This window comes from Lactuca serriola, chromosome 9, assembly GCF_051521515.1.
Source record: "Lactuca serriola cultivar US96UC23 chromosome 9, Lser_US96UC23_V15, whole genome shotgun sequence".
Taxonomy (NCBI): domain Eukaryota; kingdom Viridiplantae; phylum Streptophyta; class Magnoliopsida; order Asterales; family Asteraceae; genus Lactuca; species Lactuca serriola.
Genome location: NC_136416.1, coordinates 70473026 through 70491654, shown reverse-complemented (window position 1 = coordinate 70491654; position 18629 = coordinate 70473026).

The window sequence follows — 18629 nt, the reverse complement described above, 5'->3', positions numbered from 1 at the left end:
GTCTTGTTGGCTTGAGGCTGGGGAAAAACAGTTTATGGGACCAGAGATGGTTCATCAAACTGCTGAAAAGTTGAAAATAATTAGGGAAAGAATGTTAGCAGCTCAAGATCGTCAAAAGAGCTATGCTGACAAAAAGCGAAGACCGATGACTTTTGAGGTTGAAGATTCGGTTTTGCTTAAAGTCTCGCCGTGGAAGGGACTTAAGATTTGGTAAAAGGGGAAAGTTGAGTCCAAGATTTATTGGACCATTTAAATTTCTTTAGAGGGTTGGGAACCAAGCTTACAAGCTCGAATTACCCGAAGAACTGAATGGAATTCACAACACTTTTCATGTGTGCTATTTGAGGAAGTTCACGGGAGAAGTTCCCGACATAATTCCAATTTCTGAATTGAGAATTGATGAGAACAAAAGGTTGATTGAAGAACCAGAGGCAATTGTTGACCGAAAGACTAAGAAGTTGCGACGCAAAATGGTTGGGTTAGTGCTTGTCCGATGGAAACACACGAATGGGCCGAATCTCACCTGGGAGACGGAGAGTGACATGTTGAGTCGATATCCGAATTTGTTTGTTGATGTGTGATTCCGGGGACGGAATCATTCTAAGGTGGAGAGAATTGTAACGCTTGTGTTTCTGGGCTTGCCACTTTTAACAATGTAATAGTCTAGGTTAACCTTTGTAACCTGTTTTGAAATAATAAGATTGTATTATTTGAGTATTATGTGTTTTGTGCTTAATTGCTTAATTATGTGGTTTAATTAATTAAGAATAAAAATAAGCGTCAAAATTTAAGTGTAAAATAAACTTAATATCTTTGATTTATGTTGTAGTAATTGAAACGAGGTTTCCGAATATATATAGAACGCCCAAATCTGACTTCGTATGAGGAAGTTATGATTTATCGAAGTTTCGGCTTAGCAGTATGCAGCCTGTTTTACTCGATTTGAGATTGAGGGGTTTTTAGCCGAAACAATCTAAATGAGAATCGAAGATCTCATCGTTAGTATCGAAGCGATAAAAAAGTTAGGCGAGAACGGACGTCAAACGAAGAAGTTATGAATTTATAACGAAGTTTGTCTGTCGCGGCCTATTAAAAATAAATAATAAAAATAAAGTCAAAATTAGCCAACGAAGTCTAAACAAAAGTTGTAGAGCGTAGTCTCACCTTTCCGTGGATATAAAGAACGTCGAAAACGGAGTTCGTATGAAGAAGATGTGAATTTCCGAAGTTTATTAAATATTTTGTATTTATTTTTAAATGGAAATTCGGAAGCATTATCCGAAGTCGAGTCACCGGTCCGATCCGACTTACGCCCCGCGTAAGCGAGTACGCCCCGCGTACTCCGAGGGATGTCGACACTCGCACTCGAGTCTTCGGATACGTAATCAGTGACGTATTCGGACCAGTACGCCTCGCGTACTGGCGTACGCCCCGCGTACTCCGAGGCTCCAGCTTCCTATAAATAGGATCCGAAGGCAGCCAAATCTTTTGCTCATTTTCTCTCTTCTCTCTCCCGTTTTGCATCGTTTTGCGTGCCATAAATATCCCGAAGCCCCGGTATCATACTCTAGCCCCGAGGCATGTCCCGAAATCCCGAAGATCCCGAGAAGTGCAGTTTCCGAGTCGAAGCTCTGCCCGCAAGAATTTCGATTTTTGAGGAGATCTTCCAGATCTGCTGAGGATTACTACGTCTGCAAGTCGTAGTGCTGTCCGATCATCTTCTGATCAAGTGAGTGTGTAGTTACTTTCATCTATCGCATAATTATGAAGTATTTTATACGGAATACGTATTATGTGTATAATTTTGTGGTTATGTGTGTGAATGTGTATTCACTTTCTTCTAACTCATAGATATGATTTATTCTCTATGAGATATGTGTTATGTGTGTGTGCCTCATCTGTTATGTGATATATGTGTTGATTAAAGCATGCTATACAGGTTTTTTTAACTATGTATGCAAATGTATATTTTTTTATCTACTAATATGTTGGGTAGAACATGGGTAGATAGTTGGTGTGTAATAAACAGATGAGAGGCCTCGTTGTTGTTTGATTTAGTCATCTAGCGGTGTTTAGATGACGACCACATACTTTTCTAGATAGTCTTGTGGAAACATTAGTAGGTTCGCCACCTGTAGGTGTTAATGAACTTGGGTGTTCATTCGCTGCACTCCATCCCCCTCATGGTTGCCTTATTTGACTTATATTGCTGAGGTACCTCCGAAGCATGTGTTGTCGCCCCGATGAAATATTCTTAGACTAGGTCCCTTATGTTAGTTGTTTTAGGGACATTAAAGTGAGAATAACGGGAATGGGTATTTGGGTTATTGTTGGTTGGTGAAAATTAAATATGATATTTATTGTGGGTTGAAAACCCTATATGCTCACCACGCTCCCAAGCTTGACCCACTCAGTTTTAAATTGTATTACACGAAGTGGCGGAAGGGCATGAGATGGATGAACCATCAAGTTGTTTTGTTTACAAGTCTGCATATGTTTATATTTGTTAAATGACTTGTAATGTATTCGTTTATGCTTATTGGTCTGTATCGGAACATGACACCGCGAGTTTTGATTATAATGAAAATACATTTCTTTTATGAAATGGTTTGGTAAACATTGTTTTATCATGTTTTGTTTTTGGGAACAAATTCCGCAACTCTTTCAAATAAAAAGGATTTACTCTGAAAATATTTAAAAGCATAAATGAAAATCGGTCTTTTCTGGCCGAGATTTTGGGGATGTCACAGTTAGGCATAGCAACAGTTTGCTACATCATTCATGAGTACTTCTGAAATTAGATTTGAGTATTGGATCAACACAACTTCATGGAATTTATCACGAGTGATTGTGAGACGATAATATCATATAGTCTTCAAACCAAGGTATATGAGTTGTTGACTACGAGTTGGTTGTGCATTGATGGCATGAAAACGCATTAGTAACTTGATGTTATAATACGTGTCGTTGTGCATGATTTGATGAGTAGTTAGTACAAGCCTATAATGTCGAAGTTTATTTGTTCCCTTTTATCTTAAGAGGATTAAAAGCGATATCTTGGGCCCCTCGATGATTCAGTTTTGACTTATGTGTCGGGCTCGGTCAGAACTAAATTGATGTGTTCAGTTATGTTCTATGTCAGATGAATCGAAAATCAGGAAACAAACTGTTAGACAATAAGTATGACATTGTTCGATGTATTTGTCCAACTGATGTCTTGAGAACTGAGGAGTATATGATCCCTTATCGAAAGGATGCGTCACTGACTGGTTCAGAGTTGAAAATGGCTTTTGAAAGCTTACGATTGCTAAGTCGGATCCTGAAGTTACATTGACAGCTATAGTTGTTAGACTTATCCAAGTGGGAGACAGTTGGATATGGTCTCTAAGTGCATAACTATAACTGGGATGTACTTGAACCGATTGTAGCATGGTCCTTTTGGTTTTCCTTCATCAGTGCAATTTGATAGGATGAACTTTTGAGAATAAGGTTATTTGTGATTTATTAATATATTATGAGTATAATATATTGATTGAGAAATAATATTATTTAGTTAGTATTGGTCAAGAATTAGTTCGGAATTAATTTTGTGATCAAAAGAGACCAATTAAATATGTGGGGATTGATTGGGTAAATCAATCATTCTTATAATGTGGGATAATGATCCATAGCTACTTAGGATGGGCTAAACCATTGAGATAATCCATGGAGGTTAACCCATGGAGCCTAAGTATATGAAAGGTCATTAAGGTTTACAAAGTGTAACCCTAGCATTTACCACATTATAAATACTCACCCCTAAAGCTAAAATCGGCACTCGCATACATTCTAAGAGAGTGAAGTTGATTTTGTTCTAAATAACCTTTCCTCCAAAGCCTCCTCTTGAATTTGGTGCTTGTGAACCATTTGCGGCATCACACTTGGGGTGCTCAAGCTTTCAAAGGTCAAGAACTCTACCATACTCAAGAGGTAAGCATCCAAACTAAGTTTATATCGTATAGCTTCAATTGTATGTTAGCTAGTGAGAATGATTTGGAAAAATTGAAAATGCATGTATAATTAGAGAAAACATAGATCCAAAACATTTAGGGTTGCATGTGCACCATAGGAGTGTTATAGTGCTAAAAACCCAACACTTAAGAGTACATGCAATATATGAACGATGAGTTAAATTTTGATATCGTTGATCCGAGAGCATGGATTAAGCATAGCCATTCATCCTTGATCAGAGATTATGGATTAAGCATAATCATTCATCCCTGATCTAGGAGTAAGGATTAGGCATATTCATTCGCCCCTAGTCCGAGAGTATGGATCGGGCATAGTAATTTGTTGCTAATCCAAGAGTATGGATTCGACACAGTGATTCATTCTTCATCTGAGAGTATGGATTGGATATAATAATTTATTCCTAATCCGAGAGTATGGATCAAGTAATTCCATTCATTTTTGAACCCGAGAGTGTGGATTATGTCATTGTATAGAACTAAAATGTGAGGATCAATGGAATGAGGTAGATTGCTTCTATGAGGTGTATTTATATTACAAGTTGTAAGATATATATATATATATATATATATATATATACACATACATACATACATACATACATATCTCTGTGTGTGTTATAACATTATGGGATTGAAATCCGAAATGTATTCACCAAGTTTCCCAACCTAACCCACTCAGCTTCTTTGTATTACAGGTAGCGGTACAAAAGTTCATGCATAATGAGAGATTCAAGGGGATGTGGTTTATTAGTGTAAGACACTTTAATCCCTGTTTATGCTTATGTTTTGAATCAGTTATGACATCCTAAACCTTTTATAAATTAATGAAAAAAATTTCTTTGGAAATAATTTTTATGCGACAAATTTCACATTTATAAATAAACTTTATTTTAAATAAGCATAAATAAAGAGTTTTAAAATTGGCCGTAAATTTGGGGATGTCATAGTTGGTATATGAGCATTAGTTTAAGCAAACTAGGAATTTAGAGGATTTCTAGACTTAAACATAAAATGGTAAGAGATGATCGTGAGACGTGTGTCTATTATAATTTAGTTAATACACTTGAATTGACACTAGCACAAGAACACTTTAGGATAAGTTGCCTAAATTGCTATTATGTGCTAAATAATTTATAGCATGCCCTAGGAAGCTTAAATTGCTAGTACTTAATTAGATTTAAGGCTTGTTGTCGACCTAGAATTAGGAAAATTTATGTGTTCAGGATTCTAAACGTTTAATTATAGTATTATAACTAACGTATAAATTTTTAGAGTAATAAGGAGGATTATGCGTCTAAACCTTCTCTATCTTAAATTTCTCGTATTGAATGACTACTTTGGTATACAGAACATCATGGTGAGGACACGAAGTGGATTAAGAAACAATAATGGAAACCGACAGCCTAAGCCTGAGCGAATCATGCGTCGTGCACCGGTCATCACACCTGCACCCAAACCTATTACAATGGCAATGATAAAATAAATATTGGATTGTCAGAAGGAAAAAACAAGACATATACTTCAGGAAAATAGGGAAGAACCTATTGCACCCGTTATGCAACGTGAATTGGAAGAAGAACAGTCAGAGGAAGGAAATTACAGTCGGACTATTATCCAGGTTGAGCCCCAAGTCGTAAAGAGGAATAATCTTGATGATAGGGTTGAGAGAGGGGTATGCAAGTACAAAGATTTCATGGATGCCAAACCATCAAGTCTTTCTGTAATCCAACCCCAGTGCAAGTCATGGAATAGATCTCTTAGATGGAGATGGTGTTTGACAGTTGTGACTGCAGCAAGAGACAAGAGACAGTCTTTGTTTCATGACAGCTAACGGGTGGAGTTTTAATCTTGTGGAATCGGTTGGAAGATTCTATGCCAAGAGGAGAAGCAAAGAGAGTGTCATGGGGAAACTTACTGATGTAGTTGAAAAGAGAACACTACTCTGAGCAAGACCTTTTGGCTATGAACAAAGAGTTCTAGAATCTAAAGAAGGGCAAGCTAAGCGTCATCAAGTATGATGTAGCCTTAACTAAAAAGATGAAGTTAGTACCTCATTTGACACCCACAGAACTTTCCAAGGTCGACAAGTTTGGTAACGGACTACTAGCAGACTATGGTCCAACAGTAAAGTTAGCAATGAATTTGAAAGAGGCTATCTGGTCAGCCATGAATGTGGAATCCTGATAAGGGAAAAGAGTCTGGAGAAAGCTGAGTAGGGAGAAAAGAGGATGATCGAAGAATCTTCCAAATTAAATAAGAAAACTAGATTTTCTAAGCCTGACCCCAGTAAAGAGAGATCTGGGGGTAACAACGAAGCCAAGTGGTGTGAGAAATGCAAAAACAAGCACTTTGTGAGATGCTCCCACGATGTGACCTACATTAAGTGTGGGAAGACTAGTCACTATGCCAATGAATGCAAGGACAAGAAGGAAATTTGTTGCGAATGTGGAGAAGTATGGAATTTCTACAAGGCCTTCCTAAATAAAAGAGGAGTGGAAAGACGAAATATTTCGCCAAAGCGGAAGGCAAGTGCATATCATATGATTCTTGATGAAACAAGAGAGTGTCTTATCGAGAGTTTGGGATATGAGGAAGAAAATGAGTAGACGAGTAGTATTAGAATGAGTGGCTTGATGTAATAAGCGTGTAATATAAATAAATCTTGTAACCGTTTTCATAGATAATGCAATTTCATAAATTATGTTATGTGCTTTCTTTGTGATTTCCTTTTTGTGATAACTTAGTGAACTGCGAGACAATAATTGGGCCGATTATGAGTATGTGTGAAATGTAGTAGATGCCTATACTACCTGAAGCATAGGACTCACACCTGGATCGGGGAAAGCCACAAGGTTACTAAGTCTCTAAGTAGTGGGCTATTTTGTTCATTTTCATCATTACCTTTGTTTTGGTAATGACCAAGGGAGATGATTTATGTTCCAACCTCTGTAATTATCATAAATTGAGTTCGATTAAGTTATATTCGTAAAGTAACAGACTTGGTTCTATGAGCTATGTTCGACGTAATGTCTGAATCTAGTCAAAGATTGAAGAAGGAAAGAATCGATCCAATTAGCAGACAGATTGCAAATCTTCATTAGAGCTTAGTATCCAATAGCTAGAGATTGCTACTTGCTATAATGAGATTATATCACATTAGAACATTATGGAAGATATCATCCACACTAGAGTCTGGATCACGGAGATCTGAGTCTAGCCATTGTATCATATGATGAAAGGTCATTAAGAACATGACCCATCAGTCTGTTACGATAGTTAAAGTAAAAACCTTATCATAGATTAAGTCTATTCAAGAAAGAGTAGGAGCCTCTAATGGAGATCAAATTTAGAAGGAAAAGCAGGTGCATGATTTAGCACCATCAATAGTAAAAAAAGTATAATAATTAGAATTTCAACAGAAAAGACAAAAAAGTTATGATTTTTACCTAGGATGGAAAGCTAATGTGCATAGTCATTATACAAACCATGTTTTGTTGATTTCAGAACATAATCATCCTAAGGGGAAGATAATTAAATCACCTGAAGATTCGCGTTAGTAATTTAGACATAATAAGCGTTAAAATTAACTTTTTAATAGAAGATTATCTAGGATAAATAATATTAACCAAAGTCATAGTATATGTGACAAGGATTATGTATATATAAGAACACCGAAATTCGACTTCGTATGAAGAAATTATGCTTATTCGATGTTTCACGATTAAATAGTATGACTCGGCATATCATAAAACGTGGGTTTTTGATAAATTACTTTCTAGACTAAGTGATCTAAACGAAAGTCGTAATAGTCGTTAAACTAAGAACGTGCATATAGATCACATCCAAATCTGACTTCGTTAGAGGAAGTTATGGTTTTGCAAAGTTTTAGCGTAGTAGTGCGAACACAAAAATCGAAATTCTAAATGGTTGATTGTCAGTTGAAACAATCTAGATGAGAATTGAAGATCTCGTAAATATGAACTCATCGATAAAAAGACAGTCGAGAATGGAGTTTGTATGAAGAAGATATGAATTTCTCACGGACTTTAACATTCTTAACCGGTCTAAATATGAATTTTTGTTAGAGCAAGAACTAGATGTTGAGACCTTAATGAAAGTTGTAGAGCTCGACGCGAGGATTCTGGGGATATGAAGACTGTTAAAAATGGAGCTCGTAGGTGATATTTATGGTCGTCCGAAGATTTCAGAAAAATACCTATACTAATGACATGGCAATACCAGACTGCGCTATGTGGCAAGCTAACCTCTCACTCCTCCAAGAGACACACTGGCATGGCACCACATGGTGACGACACGTGACCCCATGAGAAATCGCCACAAGGCACTTTCTAGAAAAAAATGGGATATGGACCTCCAAGATTTCAACATGTGGCAAAAGGAGGGGTGGAGCTGGCTAGGCCTTAGAGCACGACGCACATGCCCTGATCCTATAAATACCCTTCAAAATCTTGCTCATTTCCTCACAATTGCACTTCCAATCACTCTCAAATCCTTTTAGTTTTCTTAGGTCCGATTTTTATATGTTTTTAGGTTATTTTAGTATAATACTGGAGCTCGGGTCGAGATTCTATCCATGAGTTTTCCTGGTTTTTGCTAAAAACTCTTTAAGTTAAGCTGCACTCTTTTGTTTTCAGTGTAAATTATTTATTGTCATATGTTGTTATTATGAAACTATAAATAATATTTATCAGTTACTCCAAGTCAGAATATTGAGTGGTCTACTTACGGGAGAGGTGCTTAGAATGCTCACGTTTGATTGGTTGTTGGATTTTAGAAAGCTATATGACGAAGTGGTCCTGCCTCCTAAGTGTCCAACCTGGTTGATCCATACTTGATAGATCTTGATGTACACATTGGGATTAGTGAGGAATCTTGACTATAATTATTATAGTCACCAAGATTACAAAACTAGACTAAGGCTTAGTACTTTATGCGTCTAGATGTTTTTAAAGTACAAATCGAAGTGTTGTCGAAATCGTCAGTCATCCACATTTATCAAGTGATTACATAGTCCCTTTCATAAACATGACCTTAATACGAGTATTAATTAAATTATTAAATATCTGTTAAAGAGTTTATATGTGAGATATTTTTTGTTGCCTTGAATACGTGTTAAAAACATATCTAATAATATATGATATGTGAACCAAGTATGGTTCTATATGAGTTAAATTATTATTGTTGGATTAGTGTCTAAGTCCATAACTATATCTGGTATGTACTTGACCCGGTTGTAGCATGATCCTTTTGGGTTGCCTTCACCAAAGCAACTTGACTGGATCATTTATGGGGAAATAGGTTATTATGGTTTATTAATATATTATAAGAATAATATATTAAAGGAGAAATCATATTAGTTATTTAATATTGGTCAAGAATTAATTAAGAAATTTATTTTGTGATCAAAAGATATTAATTAAACTTATGGGAATGGAATTGTAATTATCTGATAATTGGATTTTGGGTTGTGGGTCATTTGGATTGAGGAATGGACGAAATTAGGGTGGAAGCCCACCTTGAAATCATCTAGGGCCTTATTCCAGAAGGTTCCATTGGACTGCTTAAGGCCTAAGCTATCCAATTAGGGTTTTGACTGAAACCCTAACAGCATCACTATATAAGGAACCCCTAGGGCTTCAGAAATCAGCCACTGAAAACCCTAAGAAGTCTTAGAGATGATTTTGAGCCTCCATCCTCTCTCTCTAAGAACATTCTTGTGGCCCTGGTGTTTATGATCCATTAGAGGCATCGCATTTGAGGTGCTCGGTTCTCATTAGCTAAGGATCTTCAATCTACATACAAGGTAATCATCTAAACTTGTTTTCTTTGATATTTTCAGAATTTGTATGCTAGATCTAGAGTTTTTAAGCTTTGAATAATTTTCATGTACAACATAGAGAAACCTAGATCCAAAGCTTTAGGGCTTTGCATGTGCACCATAGGGTTGTCGTGTTGCTCATAACCCATCAGTGGTATCAGCCTTGCTTGGTTTATATTGTATTTGATGCATTGAGTGTTTCTTCATTGCTTAAAATCGAAAATTCCGCCTTCTGCGTGACAGACTGGTCGAGTCACCAGATGAACTCAACGAGTTAGTTGAACTCGACGAGTCCAAATGGTGACTAAGCGAGTTGGAGTGTCAGACAGAGGGATTTTCGGGATTTTGGCTTATTTTAACTTGGGATAATTACCAAAAATGTTTTTGATTGATAAAATCCGAATTTTATTAATATGATGTGATTATCCTTATCAACATAATAGATATTTATCAATTAATTAGATATTTATTGCCTTATATAATAAACCTTAATTATTGAATTATTTGATTGAATTATCTTTCATGGAATTGGATTTGGTCAAAATTAGATAACCACCAATTAATTGTTTAATTATATTATTTGAATTTTGATCTAGATAGTTTTGAAATGTTTTAAAACTTGCCCCCAAGTTTTGGAATTTAAATTTTTGATTAAAAGTTTAATTTTGAAATATTTAAATTCTAAACCCTAGAATTTTACAAGTTTAAAATTCAACCCTTATACTATTATAATATTATAAGAATAATGATTATATATGTGGATAAGATAAATGCTAGTCTTACCGTTAGTAGGCTTCATTCACAAAGTCGATCTATAAGGGGGTATAAGGTTGTTGCCTATAAAATAGCAGTTTAATGGGTCTCCACTCTCACCCACCACTTCCTTGATTAGTGGAGGGTCGTTAGATGAACGGGTAGGATAGGGTAACTAATTCCTCATTAAAAGTATAATGATAAACAAAGTAACTAAATATTTTAATAAAATTCCCAATCTTAGTTACTTTAGGAAAAATGTGAAAATGATGCTATTCCATGAACTTACACTTTATACCCTTGCCAAGACGTTAGTGGAGCGTGTGTGGTTAACCGGCACACTAATTTGGGTCTAGCAAAGGTGGAAAAGGGTTACTTGATGTTTGTCATAGATCAATGGAGTGTGTGTGGCTAACCGACACATTGATTAAGGTGAGTGTAACATTGGTGGCACCAAGTACATTTGCATGGTTATTAACACCTAATTTTGATCCTCGGTATCCCAGTCACAAACTTGAAGGGAATATCAAGATTTAAACATGCCATTGAAAAGTTCAATGAATCCCAAAAGATCTAGGAGTTTTCAATACATTTAAAACATAATTTCCTTTTCGTTTTTCATGGTGGAAATTAGTGAATCGTCATTTACTTACCTTCAAATTATTTGTTGTTTAGATTACGACATCCCTCTTCTCAATTGCAAATAATGTTGTTGGATCCTAGCCCTAATTTCTCATTTGGGTGTTTAATTACGGATTCTTATCTAATCAAGCTTTGTCTCTTTTCTTTTTCAGATGCCTAACTCGAACAACAACATCGCTTCTTGCGCAACCTCTTCCGGCTCGTTCTCACTCATTAATTTGTATGGGAGGGTGATTTTCGATCGGACCAATTTCAATGATTGGATCCACTACATCCGAATGGTTACCCGCTACGGGGACTAGGAGTATGTCCTCGACAAGGAGCTGAAAGAAGTAAATGTCAACACTGCTACTCCCATGAGATCGCTGCCTTTAAGGCTCATAAGCGCGATGCTACGAAAGTCCATTGCATCATGCTCACGACTATGACTATTGAACTTTAAAAGTCCTACAAGGACTACTATCCCTATGAGATGCGTCATCATTTATTAGAAAGGTACCACCAAAGTGCCAGGAAGGAGAGGCACGAGATCATTACTTCGATGATCACTACCAAAATGAAGGACGAAGAGTCTGTCACAGCCCATCTACAAAAAATGCAGAGATATGCCGACTGCCTGCTGAAGTTAAATGTTAACTTTGATGAAGAGTTAGTGATTGATATCATTTTCACTCCTTGCCACCTTGTTTCAACCAATTCCGCATGAACTACCACATGAACAGGGAGGAGGTCACCTTGAGCAAGCTTCAATGATTTGTTGAGGACTGCTGAGAGCAATCTCAAAGACAAATCTGTTGCATCAACTCCTACTGCTGTGTGACAATCCGAAATTTCCATTATGTACCAACTATATCACTTCAATAGAAGTTATAGCAGTCACAGTTGATTTTCAGACTTTTTGCGTAAGTTTGAGTAATTCAGGGTTTACACTTCAGAAAATATCAAGAGAGTGGGTGCACTAGGGTTTTGTGCAACACTGTTATTCCAACACTCTATTATATTAGAGATCATTTCTGGAATAAAAATATTTTCTGCCAAAAATATCTCACGACTATAAATAGATTTCTGAACCAAATTCATTCATTATTCACATTTCCAACTAGAGAAAAGCCATTTTCTCTCTCACAGATCTTCGAGTTTTTATCCCATATCATGAGTACCTCTTTCTAGTAGTGTTAGAATACTTATTATGTGTTTATATCATGATTTAGAAGGCTAAATCACTAGATCTAGGAGTTTACTCCCCAAGGTGTTCTTAGGCGGTAAACTCCCGAAACAAAGCCGAAACCGACCCTTATGTTATACAACTGCCTTAGACTCATATGTATGTGTGTTCAGGACAAGAAAACAACCATAAATCACCCATGTTTGGGGAGTTCACGGCCCAAGAGTTGCTTAGGCCGTAAACTCCCTTTTTGAAGTCAAAATGGTGTTTTAAGGACTCTAAAGCTTTAAGACTTTTATCAAGACTAGTTCCCATTTAATCTAAGGCCTTAAGCACATCAAAGAACATAAACAAATGAGAGTTTATGGCCCAAGTGTATCTTAGGCCGTAAACTCCATAGAAATGGACAAAAGGGGTGTTTTTAAGACACCTAAAGCCCTAGACCTTTACAAGGAATTGTTTGCACTTAATTGAAGGACCAAAGCACATCATAATCACTTATCAAAGTGAGTTTACGGCCAAGGCTTTGCTCTTGGGCCGTAAACATGAAAGAATGGCACCAAAGTGTGCCTAGGGTCCTCATTTGCTTTAAACAATTGTCTAGAACCTATCCTTCAAATGCAAGAGGCTTGAAAACAACAAAAACACACCATACTTAGAGTTTATGGCCGTAAACTCTAAGGGGAATGGCCTTAGGGCCGTAAACTCCTAATTGGAGTATTTCTAGACCTTAAACTCTTCCAAGGACTTAACCACCAAGTTGGAATAATTCTAGGAATCATTTGGGACTTCAAAACACACAAAACACCCATGGTTGGGAGTTTACGGCCGTAAACTCAAGAGCATACAACCGTAAACTCCATGTGTGATGGTATATGGGGAGTAAACTCACATATAGGGTCCTTTGGAACCCTAAACACAAGTGCCTTGTCCCACATTAGCTTATATGCAATCCTTAGGACCTATAACACTTATATAAAGTGTTTATTTGTGTCTAGGATGTCTTAACATTATCAATTAGTGATTTAAGACTAATTGAATGCATATATGTGTGATTATATGTTCATTAGGATCATAGTGTGTGTACAAGTCCTCGCTTGACACCTAGCAATCCTATACCGTCCAGTTCATCCCAATCACCAACTACAGGTGAGTTCATACCCCTAATCAATGTTTTAAATGATTTTAAATGGTTTTATGGGGGGAAATACAAGTAGAAAACAACATGTTATTAAATCATATATATGTATTTTATAACTGTGTTTTCATTCAACAGAATTTCACATACTGCAAAATGTGATGCATGAAACGGTTTTATATCTTAAAATAACTTGTTACCAAATGTTTTATATTTAAAATGTTTATCCAAATGACATCAAGTCACATTTATGTTGCTCAAAACCTGAGATATCTTACAAAACCAATTTACATTCTTGAACTAAACTGTGCATATACACTTATATATATACATATACATATATATATATATATATATATATATATATATATATATATATATATATATATATATGTATTGATGTTATAGTTTACACCTTTCATCTAGTTTCCAACACTCTTGAGTTGCAAGAGTGTATAAATTACTCGAATAACCAATTACCTTTAAATTAACTATCATAGGGATAGTTAGAGGATAACAAAACATTATTCCTATTACAAGGAATCACACAAGAGTTAGTTCATTCATGAGTCTTTACTAGTACCTTACCTGATACATGAGTACCTTTACATATGCTTACATGATACATGAACACATTACATGAGTACCTTTACGTAAATACCTTTACCTGTGTATACTTATTTGAATATTGTATCATGAATTGCGAGGATGATTTATTAGTACCTTCTGTGTAAATCTTCCTGCATATCCATGTTACCTCGGGATATCTAGACAAGACCCTATCCCTAGTACCTCGGGATACCTAGATGGGTCTCTATCCCCAGTACCTCGGGATATACGTACGGGACTAACCATTCCGGAACCCATCTGTTAGCAACAGTGGGTGATGAACGTCTACGGATGCCTACGGTTATTACTTATACTAGGAGTACCTTTACAGGGACCAACCCTTCCTCCTCCCTGCTGCTGCTATAGGGGACAATCGGACAATCTTCGGATGTTCATTAGGTTATATAAGTCGTCTTAACCCTAGTACCTTGGGATAACAGTTACATATGCTGTGTTAGTCCTAGTACCCAGTGACAACACTTACAGTAGTACATTTTCCTGTTTACTTTATTTTGTGATACTTTCACATAAACGATGAGTTAGGCTAAGTACTTTTAGTACTAGTCAATAGAAAGGAAAAACTATCATTTTACTTACAAAACATTCGGGTCTTGGTAGAAGACTACATCTCAAACTGATAGAAAATAAGGGATTATCTAGGGTTTTTCATACGTACATCAACATTTTCATTTAACGATTTACATGGCCTTCATAACAGATTTTCACAAACAAGGCAATGACACTTATATACTTATGAATTCACCAGCTTTAAAGCTGATACTCGCTTTCAAAATAACTTGTATTCTCAGGTCATCAGTAGACAGGTATGGAGGCCAGGTTTTGAGAAGACGGAGCAGACAAGTCTCGTCTTTTATTTTGATTGTATATTTTTGGTGTCTTACTACAATGAAAGAACACACATGTATTAAAACTTTACTTATAATGCAATGGATGATGTTGTTGCTTGTTTATTATATTACACTGTTGTGATACTGTACATGACGTCCTCCACCCTTGAACGTTTCCTCCGTTCGTGGTTTTGGGGTGTGACAGATTGGTATCAGAGCCATGTTTATAGTGAATTTAGTATATCAACCCATAAAAGATATACTAACTATAAATACATGGAATTAAAACACTCTGTCTAAGAGTTATACTTATAAATAATAAAATATTTAAGTAAGTATACGTGCCTGCATTCATACTAAAATCAGTGTCACAATGACAAGAACAAAAGTATTACGATTGTTGAATATCACAAGTAAGCCTGGGGATATATGGTCAGTCTTGGGAATGGCATAACTTGATAAACTATGCTGGTCTGAGGAGTGATTAGCATATGCCCAAGAATGGTTGTGATGTGGCAACAAGTCTAAAAACTTACCAACACAACCATAAAGAAATACCATATGGGTATTTGATCTTACTGTAATTATCTTAGTTAGTTCGCCTATTTTAGCTATTTCTTATATCCCTTTTCTCGTGTAGATTAAAATGGCTGGATTTCACCACGGCGATCCGTACTTCCCAAACCAAGGCAATGATGGTTGGCTAGAGGCAGAACCAGAAGATGATCACCCAATCCCTTTGGATGATCACCATGCTGAGGGTTTTTCCGATAGTTCTGACTCGGAGCCAGAAGTCAACAACCTACCCCCAGCTGCTCAAAACCCAAACCTGAACCCCCGTCCTGTGTTTCAAGGACCCATACCCTTGTGGGCCATTAACTTGACTGAATGGAGTCAGGAACAAGGTCAGCCCATTCCCTACAATGGAGACCGAAGTTTCTACAACCTCACTGAAGGAGGTTCTGTTGATAGAGTCCTACCAATCATGGTGCGTAGGATTTCTCGGAACACGATCATAGCTCAGGCGACTATCAATCAAGTTTTGGAAGTTGACGCCAACTCTGGTGTTAACACTGTCCACATTCGCCAACTAGAGTCTGCTCATGAAAGGACTCTGGTCCGCAATGCAAATCTGCAAAGGGAACTTGCTGAAACCCGAGCTAAAGTTAGAGAACTTCGAGCTCAGCAAGCAAGGTTGGACAAGCATATAAGGGACATTGAACGTCTACTATGGGGATCGAGGACTCAAGCAGCTCTCGTCGCCGATAGAAGCTCGTCGACTCATCTTTTGGATATAACCTAGTTTATGTAAAACTTTGGTCTAATTTCGTATCTATATAAATCTTAGACCTGTTAGGTCTTGATCTAGTCTTAATTCTGTCAAAATTTTCCATCTTGGTTGATGTAAGGCCTACTTCTAGGCCATTTTCCCGAACTTGTTACATCTGTAATTCCAGTATTATTGACAGATATCTAATCTAATGGAAATTATTATCTAAATGGTTTCATCTTCATGTAATCATTCTATTCATTCTGTTGTTGGACTATTGGGAGTTAGTCAATGTGACACATTCATTAATCATTTATTCTTATCCACGTCGTAATGTTTTAAACGTACAGTTAAAGATGCCCCCACGCAGAAGTACAAGGCGTAACCCAAACAACGAAACACCTCCACCACCGCCTGTACCTCTTCAACCACCTAATCCTTTCGATGCCAACATGTTCCAGGCAGCTTTCACAGCAGCAGTTGCAGCTGCTGTGTCAGCAATCAACGCTCCTGTCCCTAATGGATCGGGAACAGGTGCACCTCCCTCAAACCACGGTGAAAGCCATGGACACCCTCGGGAATGCACTTACAAGGACTTCACTAACGCCAAACCCCGCAGCTTCAATGGAACTGGGGGTGTTATGGTGTTGAGACAATGGATTGAAAAGACATAATCCGTCTTTGAAATCTGTGCTTGCCAGGAGGGCAACAAGGTCAAGTTTGCCGCTTGTACCTTCTCTGACAGAGCACTAACATGGTGGAACAGCCATGTTAACTATATAACTTTGGTGGTGGCGTATTCCATCAGCTGGGAAAAGTTGAAAGACATGCTGATGAAAGAATACTGCCCTCGAGGTGAAATACAAAAGCTCGAGCAAGAATTCTGGAGTCTGCAAATGGTTGGATCCGACATCACTACCTACACAAATAGGTTCTGTGATTTGGAAAACTTATGCCCTGATATGGTTGCTCTCCAGAGCAAAAAGATCGAGAGATATATCTGGGGACTGTCGCCCCAGATCCAGTTAAGTGTGATCGCTTCTAGGCCTATTACCTTCGATAGCGCCAAGGAACTGGCACAATCTCTCATCGATCACCGGAAACCTCAGAACACAACAATCCCTACACTCGTACCACAAAAGTCCAACCCCGACTACAACAAGAAGGGGTGGAATAAGAGGAAAAGAGGGGCTTCGCAAGGATCCTCCAATAAACAACAACTTGTGGCGATCAATGCTGCCACAGTGACTCCTGTTGTCCCTACGAACCCCTTACCAACAAAAACTTATGCTGGAACTCTTCCGAAGTGCAACAAATGCAGCTTCCACCACAACAGACCTTGCAAGGAGATGTTCTGCTCTAACTGCAACAGGAAGGGGCACACCGCCCATTACTGCAAGGCTCCAATAGCTCAAGCCGCCCAGGTCCCAAATGCCGGTATGGGCCAAACTTGCTACGGATGTGGCGAGGTGGGTCATTACAAGAGGAACTGCCCTAAAGCGGGGATGGCTGGCGGAGTAGGAAGAGTTATGGCCCTAGGCCACGAGGAAGCAGTAGCTGATCCTACGATAGTTACTGGTACGTTCCTCCTCGATAACTCATATGCTTGCATACTTTTCGATAGTAGAGCCGAGAAAAGTTTTGTAAGTCACAAATTTGCACACCTGCTTAAACAAAAACCATGTGCATTATATAATTCATTCATGGTAGAAATGGCTAACGGGAAAACAAAGAGTACAAAATGCATATACGTAGGTTGTACCTTAACTTTAGATGGCCATACTTTCAAGATAGATCTCATGCCAGTCACAATTAAATGTTTCGACGTTATCATCGGTATGGATTGGTTGAGTCTTCTTCGCGCCGACATCATGTGCTTTGAAAAAGCAGTTCGTCTTAACCTTCCTAACAACGAAACCTTAATTATCTACGGCGACAAACCTAGTACGAGCCTTCGTATCATATCGTGCATTCAAGCCTAGAAGTGCTTCCGAAAGGAATATCATGCATTCCTAGCACACGTCGTCGATACTAGTCAAGAACTGAAAGACATCCAGAAAATCCCAGAAGTGTGCGACTTTCCCGACATATTCCCAAAAGAACTTCCCGGTTTACCACCACAACGCCAAGTCGAGTTCAGAATCGACTTAGTGCCAGGGGCTACCCCCGTAGCCAAATCTCCTTATCGTCTGGCAGCGGCTGAAATGCAGGAACTTTCCAGTCAACTTAACGAACTTCTCAAGAAGGGATTTATTCAACCAAGCTTCTCACCATGGGGAGCACCGGTCTTGTTCGTCAAGAAGAAAAATGGATCGTTTCACATGTGCATCGACTATAAAGAACTCAACAAACTTA